This window comes from Dromaius novaehollandiae, chromosome 3 (assembly GCF_036370855.1).
Source record: "Dromaius novaehollandiae isolate bDroNov1 chromosome 3, bDroNov1.hap1, whole genome shotgun sequence".
NCBI classification, from domain to species: domain Eukaryota; kingdom Metazoa; phylum Chordata; class Aves; order Casuariiformes; family Dromaiidae; genus Dromaius; species Dromaius novaehollandiae.
Window position 1 is genome coordinate 50,821,023 of NC_088100.1, and position 7,363 is coordinate 50,828,385.

General features: G+C 41.0%; 1 long non-coding RNA gene across 1 annotated transcript; it reads right to left on the reverse strand.

Moving 5' to 3' along the window:
• Nucleotides 1–2,089: 2,089 nt before the first annotated feature.
• On the reverse strand, nucleotides 2,090–6,937 carry LOC112995164 (uncharacterized). The gene is made up of 2 exons (XR_003262113.2): nucleotides 5,343–6,937; nucleotides 2,090–5,201 (listed from the first exon to the last, which is right to left on the reverse strand). It is a non-coding gene; the product is annotated as an uncharacterized LOC112995164 (long non-coding RNA).
• Between the last annotated feature and the right edge of the window lie 426 nt (nucleotides 6,938–7,363).

The window sequence follows — 7,363 nt, forward strand, 5'->3', positions numbered from 1 at the left end:
AAAGATGACTTTACCTACTTGAGAATTTTAGTTTTGTCTTCTTTTCTCACAAGAGCTCTATGGTTTTAGCATGTCACGTGGGTAGTTTCACCAGTTCTGTTCGTTTTAGACTGAGACAACTTGGCCTTATTAGCTCTTTCTATCCCCTCCAGTTTTGGTGGGGTCCCAAGTGCCTCCTTACTTGTATTGCAAAAGGAAATCCTCATAAACCATGTAAAGCCCTAAAAAAGCTGAGGGCAAAATTGAGTGGATCTGTGCTCTTGTAGGCAGCATTCTCCTCTTATGCAGTGCTGCCACTGGTGTCAATGGAAGCTCTGCAAAAAGAAAGGGAATCGCAGCGTACAGGTTTGCTCTCCACATCCGAAAAGATAGGCTTACCCCAAGTATTTTTTTTGTTTTTGCTATATATTTAAGGGAGATTATTGATGGGATTTCTAGAGCAGAATGTCATCACTGCAGCACTTCTGTAATTTACAGATAATGGTCTATGAAATGGAACTGCAGTTTAGGGGATTGGGCATGGTATGGGGTTACTTTCTCTAAGGCTGGCAAGATGCTTGTCTTTCTACTGAATTTGTAGAGGCACATGCTTATTTCTGTATTACCATTACTCCTTTTAGATGAGTCATCAGCAAGGGATAGATAAAAAATTATTTGTGTTTTTAAAAACTAAAACCTGGATCTTTTCTTTGGAAAATTAGAATTTCTTTTGCTTATCTATAGTAATTCAGATTCCTCCAAATTAATAATTAATTTTAAGCTTAGTTTTATCTCTTTATCTCTCTTCCAACCAGACATGTATGTATATATGTAAATGTACATATGCATACCCATCAAAATAATTGCAGCATACGTAGGAATACCATGAACCAAAAGTTTGGCACCCCTACTATAGTGAAGGCTGACTGCCACCTATGGGTAACACTTCACCTTAGCATATTTAGGATAAAATTTTAATATTATTCATTGTAATTGATTCAATTTGTAATTATTCTAGCTGGATACAATTTTTATTCATTTACTATATATTTTGTCAACAGCAATTACGTATTGTCTTCTGTAAGCTGAATATTAAAACCACCTCCCTTATGAAGGAGCATCAGCTTTACAATGAGCAAAAAAAATGGTAGAATGTCCTTATTTATCTTTTCTTATTCTGAATAAAGGATAAATAGAAGTATCCTAATTCTCCATGCAAGAAAAAAAGACTTCAAGATACACAGGTACACCATAATAGATAATGCTGTATTTAATGATTGCTATGATTTTAAAGTTTAGCTAATCCAATGAGTTAATATTTTTTACTGCTTTTTTTTACCCAATACATAAAAATATCTTAGTTATGCAGTCTCATGGAAATGTGCATATAATTAGAATGCAGTAGTAATTTTTGATTCAAAATTTTTCATTTTTCAAAGGAAAATGAAAGCTAAGTGGGGGGAGGCAGAGAATAGAAAAATGGAAGGCTTGATTATGTAAGACGTGCTTTTTCTTCTCATCAGTTTAATTAGCATTTACTTAGAAAACTCAAAAGGATGCACAGACTAAAATGTCAGATTTATTGTATTAAAATATATTTTCCAAATCAGCTTTCAGATACTTACAAGCAAATAGGCTGACAGTTCTGTACATCTGACTACTAGTTGAAAAGAGAAAAAATGGTAGATTGCAGCCACTATACTGTAGTAGGTTGCATTAAAATGGCCATCACTATCCTTTTTTCAGAAATTGCATACATAACAGTAGTTGAAAGTCTGGCAGATTAATGTATATATTTCATCTGGGGGAAAAATCATTTTGCTGCAGTAAATAGAAGTTAATCGTAGCCATGATATTTCTCCCTTTCGGGGCAGGGGCATACTATTTCTGAGGGAACGGAGATAGAAAGGATAGAAAGGATAGAAAAAATAAAAAGGAAAATCATATTAAAAGAGATAGCAACTAATAAAAGCAAGAATGAGCTCTATATTCATTTTTAAAATCCTGCTTTTAAAGTAATCTTCGTCCTGGGCCTCCTTATACGTGTTCTACTTCACTACCTATGGTAATAAGCCTGTCTAAAAAATGGAAATAAATATAACACCAGTGCTTATCTCAAGCATTTCCATGAAGTTTTATTATTGAACTTATGTTATAAATTTATGAAATATTGTAAAAGCAGTATATACCACTTAAGTATCAGATGTTATGACATCAACATTTCATGCTTACTCTTCGACAGCATCAGTACCCCTCATAATCTAAACAATTCAGACATTTACAGTAAAAATACTTGTGCTTAACAGACAAAAACATCTTACAACAAAATTAACTCTCTTCCATAGTAATTCATTTCTGATACATTTTTTCCTATTATTGAAGTAACCGTATGTTAGATGCTGCAAAAATAGCATTTTCCAATTTACTTACTTGCATCCACTTTGGCTACCAAATCAAGCTGTCAACTGTCCAGCAATGTTTTCCTATATTTTCAAACCACAGTTTAAACTTAACCCATTTATTCTCCTTGGATAAAAACTTTATATCAGACATAAATTGCTTCCTCCTTTTAGCATGCTTGATGAATCCAGTTTAAAACAAAACACAGAACTGCATGAGCACCTGTGACAAATGACCTGTCTCAGCTATTGTACTCTTTGTTATTTAATCTCTTACTAGAGTACAGTTTAGTACGTATACTACTTTAGAGTGCATTCCTCCTCCCCACTCTACTGCTAGCAAAAGGCATTAAAAATTATTTCCCATGAGTCATACTAAAACCTGAACAGAATGTAGTTGAACCTTTCAAAATGAATACTAGTAGAAGGGAAAAAAACCATATAAACTAGTCCTCCAAATTTCCAAGTGCAATAAAAAGGTTAAAAAAAAAAAAAAAAAAAAAAAAAGGATTGCTAAACTAATAGATCAATTAAGAGAACACAAAACAAAACCCTTCTGTCATGGGGGCACTTCACTGAGTTTCTATGTGTATACTTACACAAGTAGTGTAGATATACAAGCAGTATACGTGTAGACTCAGTGAGAATTTTTTTTTTATATAACCAGTATTATGAGTTCTGAGATATTCCGGTTTCAGTGTCTTTAAAACTGAGGCCTTGTTAAAGGAGAGGTTACTGGGGAAGATGTATGACATTGGCAAACTGAACTAGGTTTCTTCGGATTTTCTTCCGCACACGATCTCTGTGCATGACAGAGAAAAAATTAAATACCAAGCAACCCACCTAATTCTTTGAAGTGCTTGTTGTTAATTTTATGTCTTTATGAAGGGACAAGGAAAATTTCACTTCTCAAATAAAGAAATGTGGAACATCTAGCTTTAAAAATATCATTCTTTCTGTTCTTTACAGATATCTCATCAGTTTCACTTGAATGCTGATTATAATGTATCACACAGATTTTACTACTCAGTGCCTATATGGATTTTCATTATCTAATAACTTTGGTAATTGGTCATGGATTTTTATTCCACTATGTATTTTTCAAGTAGTTAGCTAAATGTCCGTATTTTTCAACATTCAAAACATTACTGTATTTCGGTCTATTCCACTGTGCTTCGACTCTGGAGAAGTGCATACAGGCACTCATAATATAATACGCTTATAGAAGCAATTAAACAAAAAGCAGATTAGCTTGTGATACACTGGAATGAATGGGACTTTCTTCCTGTTTGTTCATAACAATTTAGTTTATAGTTGAGAAAAGGAGCAAAGCACCTGAACTGACTCATTTTAAATTCCAGAAATGCAATCAACTTCACAAAAAGTCTGCAGTTACTTCATTTTTTAAGTAACCATGCAGAACTGACAGCTATTAACAGTAGCAAGGACTTGCATAACGAGGACTTGGAGGAAGGGCTTAGTACTATCAATGTCCGAGTGATTCAAAGAGAATGAAGGCATGTTTTTTCTTTATAATGCATTATGTAACAGCATAGAGGGCAATCTGAGACATACGAAAAGATACAGGACCCAGAGTTGCTCTTATACTTGTTATTTATCATACTTTATCATACTTTATTTATCATCATATTTATCAAAGTATTTTATAGAGCTTATAGCAGAAGGCTTATGAAACACCTAACTCATGAGTATTATCCTGTACAAATGAATTTAAAATGTTTTACTTGTTTTATGTTTTCTACATCTTTAGGAAAATTTAGTAAGTCCTTTAATTCATTTTATTCAAACTTCTGCAATACATGCAATCTCGGATAAAATAATATTGTCAAAATCTGTGATAGCTGGACTCTTCCGGTTCACATTAGCGTGAAGAGAAAACTGCTGTTGAGCTGACACATTGATAGATTAGGAGTTCTGCTGAAGAATAGCTAAAAATGGTGATTCAATCTTGTTGCTACTATGTAAGAAGAATAAAAGAAGTGGAGATGTTACTTACGATACCATGTCTTTTATCAAACCCTAAAGGGTTCTGGTGCATCAAACACACTCTCTTTTCTGAGATCTGCTTCTGGCTTTACTGGTATAAAATACCAACATAAATAAATGAAACTAAATTGGTCTAAAAAAAAAAAAAAAAGAGGTGAGCTTGGGCCCTAAATTTATTTAAACATGAAAATGAAAACCAGAATGTAGAAAGCTTGACTGGGGGGGTGGGGGGGAGAAGGTCTGTTCCTTTTTTTGCAACAGAGATTCTGGTTCTGTAATGATGAAATGGAGAGCTAGAAGGGCAAATCTGACCGAAAGAGAGGGAGAATGTTATTCCAATCATTAAAAACTTAGCTGGGTTTGTTTCTTAAACTGACTTAAATCACTATAGCTCCCCCGAAATCAATAAAGTGATATAGATTCACCTAAGACATAATGTTGCACATAAGATAATGTGGTCCATCATCTTGTGTTAGGACTCGTAAACATAAACGTATGCGGAGAAAAGCCTTTTTTATATGGCTTCTTAATCTTTAACTACTCAAAAATTACTTTTAAAAGAGGCATCTTAAGTGCTTTCCCTATTTTACCCCTTGTTGTCTGTTGATCTGAACCTTGTGTGATCATTTACACTGAAGTGAAGTCAGGTTTAAACACTGTCTTCAGTCTCTCAGTGCTTCACACGTAGCTGTGCTGCTGCAAATCACCACGAAAGGCTCAAGATGGCAGAGAACTGGGGCCTTGATGGTTTGTACCTTCCTCCCATGGAAATCACTGAATACTCCTACTGCTTATTTCTGAATCATTCAAGAAGTCCTGCAAAAACACAAGGGGAAACAAGATTTGGCAATCCTTCACCGAAAGGGAAAACAGGTAAGGAGAAGGAAAAAATGGGAATAGAGGGGAAAGGCTTTCTTGTTTCCCCTCTCCCAAAGGGAAAGAAACCTTGACACATACCTCATACAATATCACAAGGATACAAACTGGGATGCACCTCAGATTTACGATTCTTCAGTGTTTTTATTTTGGGGGAAGGATGAGCTGTTCTTTTGAATTCTGTTTTTCTTTTAGTAGGGCTTCTCTATAAAGTATTCACAGCTTCCCCTTTAATAATGTTTCACATTCCATAGAAATTTTTTTCTTAAAAAAAAAAATCTTCCCACCATTCCTGTGACATAAGTTTTCTTCTCATTTGGGTACGAAGGGGTAATGGGGGAGGGGGAACAGCAGGAAGGCAAAAAGTTAAGCATCTTCTTCAAAACCACAGGCAGAGCCAGAAACCAAGATTAAATCCAAGAAATGTCTCAGCCCAGCTCTGTGCTTTGCTGACAGTTCTTAACACAAACATTCACCTTCTGAGTATGCGCACGGACATTATTTTGAACGTCGTTAGGGTATTTAGGCGATGTACTAACATATTCTGGATATGGGAAAGAAACAAGTCAGAAAAATTCGGAGCGTGTGAGGCAGTAAGTAGAAATGTCTCAAGCAACGCTGTTACGGCTTGACGGCACAGAAAATTAACGCATTCTTCTTTCAAGCCCGCTGCGCTCCATAACAAGCGAAATGAGTTAAATTTTCCCAGGCTGAAACTTAATTTTTCTTCATATCACACGCTACGTAGCTCCTAAACACAAGGGCCCTTAAACCTGGGAACCTGCTTTTAAGAACAGGCCCCGTAACCAAAAGGCAACGCGCCGGGGCAGGGAGGGGGGAGAACAGCGCTGGCCCCCGGGGCCGCCCCGTGCCCGACCCCACACCCGTGCCCCGGGCGGGCTTTCACTCCGGTCAGGGCTCAAACGCTTCACCGCAGCTCCTCAGGGAAGGGGCCGCGATGCGGGCATGAGGCCGGCGGGTCCCCGCTCCCTGTGCCAGGTGCAATACTCACATCCGTGGGGGGCTTGGGGGGGGCGGGGGGGGTTAGCAGGGCGCCAGTGAAGCGGCGGTTGCCCCGGCCCGGGGCTCGCAGCCTGCCTGCGGGGAGAGCCGCGTCGCCCTGCCGGCGCTGGGCTGCGGGCAGGGGCTCCGTGCGGGCGGCCGGGCACAGCGCTGTTCAGCTGCTCCTCCACGCAGCATCCTCCATCTCCTCGTCCCAGCGCTCCGGGCCCTCCAGGGCCTTTTCCCCCTCCGTCTCAGCTCCGCTAGGCAGCACGGCGGTGTGTGCTTATTTCTCGTCCCGTTCCTCTCTGCACAAGCCTCAACGAGCCGGGCTAACCCACGGGTGGCTTGGGTTTTTTTTAACCTCTCCACGGGAGGGGGAAAAAGAAAAAAAAGCGCGGCGCAGCTACACGCCGCTTGGTATTTATGCTACATTTCACTGCCCCGAGGATGTCACTACCGGAGCCCTTAAAACAAAGGCGAAATCCGCACTTTCCACACTCGGCAGCAAACCTCTCCCTTCCCTCCCGAGCAGGCACCACCACGTTACACAGCTCGCCCAGCAGAGAGGGAAAAAAAGGCGGGGGGGGCGGAAAAAACCGATTCCCTCTCTCAGAAAATGCACATTTTAGCAAGGGAGGGAGGCGAGCGCGGCGGCGGCGGCGTGGCAGGGTGCACATGACAGCCCGCCGCGCCGCGCTGTATTTCCCTCCCTTAGCGACAGAGGAGGCGCGGGGCGGCGGCGGCGCTGCCATTGGCGGAGGGCGCGGCGCGGCGCGCCGATAGGCTGCCGCCGCCGCCAATGAGGCACGCTGTATCCGGGAGGCACGGGGCTGTGGAGCTATTTAAATCCACCTCGGTGATGTCAGTGGGGGCGGTGCGGGCCGGGGGGCGGTGGGGGTGCGGGGGAGAAGGGGCGGCTGGCGGCGAGGCGAGCGCAACGGCAGCGCCTGTCAGGCCGGGTTACTCACAGGGCCGCGGCCTCCCCCGGCTGGAGGTGAGCGGGAGTGGCCCGCCGCACCTGCGCAGCCAGCCAAAATACGCCAATATTACAGAATACTGCACTCTTCCCCTCCCCCCCCCCCCCCCGGGTTTTCAGG